The following is a 3,843-nucleotide window of genomic DNA, read 5'->3' on the forward strand; positions in this document are numbered from 1 at the left end:
AAAGGACCGTCCAGGCTTCCTGTGTACACTGACGGTCGAGTATGGCTAGCGCGTGTCAACCCTGGTCCTAGGGTGTTCTATTAATTTGAAGTCCATTTTTGTCCGAGAACTGGTCTAGCTTGGTGGTTGGAAATTTGTTGTTTCGCGAAGGGGTCTTGCAATCTTGGATTTGGATATACCCCGTCGTTCGATATCATTTCTCTTGTCCTGTCAGAAGGTACTAGCTTAGTAGGCTGCGAAAGTGACAGTGATTGCATGCTCGGGCTTTGTTAGGTCTAATCATGGGAAAAGTGAGAGAAAATCACTGACAGTCGAGTATGGCTAGCGCGTGTCAACCCTGGTCCTAGTGTGTTCTATTAATTTGAAGTCCATTTTTGTCCGAGAACTGGTCTAGCTTGGTGGTTGGAAATTTGTTGTTTCGCGAAGGGGTCTTGGAATCTTGGATTTGGATGTACTTCATCGTTCGATAGCGCTTCTCCTGGCATGTAGGAAGTGTTACCAGGTTAATAGTGTACTAGGATGACATTGACTGCATGTTGGGGCTTTGTTAGGTTCAGTCGTGGGAAAATTGAGACAAAATTAATATTGTTTGATGTTCTGTTAATATAGACAGAACGTATATCCGTTCGTCCTCCATTCTCACAAGTCCATCGCTCCAACAATGGGGGAATTAGCGAATATAAAGCAATTCTGCAATCTGCATCACGCTAGCCGGCGATCACACGTTCCCGGATTACTCAAAGAACCGATTATTCTCGGGGATTCGCGGAATTCCTGCTAAACGGCATCAATGCTTCTCTAGTATTATAAATTACGCGAGTTTGGGTGAGACAGTCGAAGCATCGTGATTCATCGACCATCGCGTGCTATTTCTGATCAGGTTGAATCGAGAAAACTCGATATCGAATGGTAATTCTGGAAATCTTCAAGTCCCTCGCCATCGCGAGTGGAACATAGATGATCCAGCGTAACGAGGGATCAGGTTGAGCTGACTCTTCGCGAATGACGCGCTTTATTTCAGTCCTCTGATCTCATAACAGGCTAGCTAGCTTGGTATCCGATCGGACTTCCGAGTCTCTCTCTCACTCCCTCGATAAATGACCACTTCCTACGGACGTAGCAATTTAACCTCCGAGTTTCCACGACGCTGGTAAACACTCGGCTAATATTGGTCGTACGTGGAATCGATCGGCTCGCGTGCAGCTTAAGATCATTGTAGGAATGCCATTCGATCGATTAATTCGACTGTAGTGGATCGTGGACCGATCGCTCGAAAGTTCTGCCACCCTGCGATGTCTTTGGAATTTTGGGGCAGAGTATGTTAGAGGTGGATTTTCTTCACAGTTCGAGATAGAATTTTATCGAGCAGTGGATTATCTTTATCCTTCGTTTATTTGTGACATTCGTGATATTTTCTGGGGAACAGATCATCTTGATATATCGTTCTTGCGTGTGTTCATTCTCTACGATCATTCTTAAACACCAGGGTCTCATGATTGACAGACATTCGGATAACGTGGATATCACTTGGACTAGGTCCTAGTTAGGGCCTGTAACGGTTATCTTTAAGACCCTAGTCGCTAGAGAGAAAACGGAGTCTGATCAACATTCAGAAGTGTAACTTAAAATTAGTCTTTTAGTATCATTCTTAACATTATTCTGTATTAGGAGAACATAACATTAGTAGAGCTTCGCGCTGGCAGAATTCCTAAAATTCTGGGCCTACAAATCGAGCAGTGTTGGCACGAAATCTTCTGCCAATATTGCGATTTTGTATTAGGCGAATATAACATTAAAGGAGGTCGATTATTGACAGAGTTCCAAGAAATGACGTCATTTCTAAGATTTCGGTGGACAAAACTTTCGCAGCTTTGGAGAAAATTTTTGGGCCAATTTTACGATTTTGTATCAGGAGAACATGACATGAAAGGAGATCGGCCGCGAAGACAGTTCCAAGAAATGACGTCATTTCCGAGAATTCTCGGACACAACTTTCGCAGCCTCGGAGAAAATTTTCTGATCGATTTCATATGTTTGTATCAGGAATACATAACATACAAGGTGGTCGCTCGCCGGGACAATTCCGAGAAGTGACGTCATTTCCAAGAATTCTTGGACAATACTTTTGCCGCCTACATGCTCAATACTTTTGCCACCTACATGGTCAATACTTTTGCCGTCTACATGGTCAATACTTTTGCCGCCCACATGGTCAATACTTTTGCCGCCTACGTGGTCAATACTTTTGCCGCCGGTAGTCAATAGTTTTGCCGCTGGTGGTCAATTCTTTTCCCGCTTGCGTGGTCAATAATTTTGCTGCCGGTGGTCAATACTTTTACCGCCACGGTGGACAATACTTTTGCGGTCTCGAAGAAAAATTTCTCGTCGATTTCGCGATTTTGTATCAGGAGAACATGATACGACAGGAGGTCGTTCATCGAGACAGTTCCAAGAAATGACGTCATTTCCAAGAATTCTCGGACCATACTTTTGCGGCCTCGAGGAAAAATTTCTGGCCAATTTCGAGATTTTGTATCAGGAGAACATGATATAACAGGAGGTCGTTCGTCGAGACAGTTCCAAGAAATGATGTCATTTCCAAGAATTCTCGGACCATACTTTTGCGGCCTCGAGGAAAAATTTCTGGCCAATTTCGCGATTTTGTATCAGGAGAACATGATATAACAGGAGGTCGTTCGTCGAGACAGTTCCAAGAAATGACGTCATTTCCAAGAATTCTCGGAACATACTTTTGACGCCTCGAGGAAATATTTCTGGCCGATTTCGCGATTTTGTATCAGGGGAGCATGATGTGACAGGAGGTCGTTCGTCAAGACAGTTCCAAGAAATGACGTCATTTCCAAGAAATCTCGGACAATACTTTTGCAGCCTTGCCGTAAAATTTTCAGCCAATTTTACGATTTTGTATTAGGATAACATAACATAATAGGTGGTTGCTTATCATACTACACACAGACTACTGATTGCAGGAGATTTTAATTATTTTACTTACCTTACTTACCTCACTTACCTTACTTGCTTTACTTACCTTACTTACCTTACTTTCTTTACTTTCCTTACTTCATTCTTCTTGCTTCACATATTACTTTAACAGATATTGCCCACTCTCAATTTTCAAAATTCTAAGAGAACATTGAAAATTTACAAGAGATGGGACATATCTTAAACTTTGTGCGTAGCTCTTAGCTTGGTACCGTTTCCCGAAAATTGTTTTTTTTGGGGAAACGATACCAATTACCAGGTCTCACCACGAGGAGGTGGCTACGCATCGAGACCCACATGCGCCCTAGTGGCGCATCCTACTGGCGCTATCTGTATCAAAGATACCCTGGTCTAACTTGGAGTGAAACAAGTTAAAGCGACTCTACTGACACTATTATATTTCGTGTCTTACAAAGGACGAGTTTCGCGATTATTCGAAAGACCGACTAGTCTAGGCAATGTACTCCCGTGTACAGAGATAACTTCATACCTCGGCACCCTCCCGATCGGGCCTAGTTCAATTCCAGTCACTGTCGCACTCGCCAAGACTTACACGTGGACCAAGGTTAGTCCCTGAACCAATGAAACTTCTAGTGTCAACGCGAGGGCCCTGCTGGGCGGTTGCCGGCCAAGACAGACACTTCGCATCCCAGCCACACGGGGTAGAACTTAATCATCCCTGTGGTCTAACCGTAGATGGTACTAGTCCGTCAGCCAGCATGTGCCCGAGCCCAAGTCGCGTACGACTTAGGCAGCGGACCGCCCCGTCGAGGTCAGAAGACGCACTGATCCGAGGGGGTCACCCTGGAACCCGATGCATGACGAGATTGACAGTGACTG

Source organism: Eufriesea mexicana, unplaced genomic scaffold (genome assembly GCF_001483705.2).
Source record: "Eufriesea mexicana isolate 0111107269 unplaced genomic scaffold, ASM148370v2 scaffold1623, whole genome shotgun sequence".
NCBI classification, from domain to species: domain Eukaryota; kingdom Metazoa; phylum Arthropoda; class Insecta; order Hymenoptera; family Apidae; genus Eufriesea; species Eufriesea mexicana.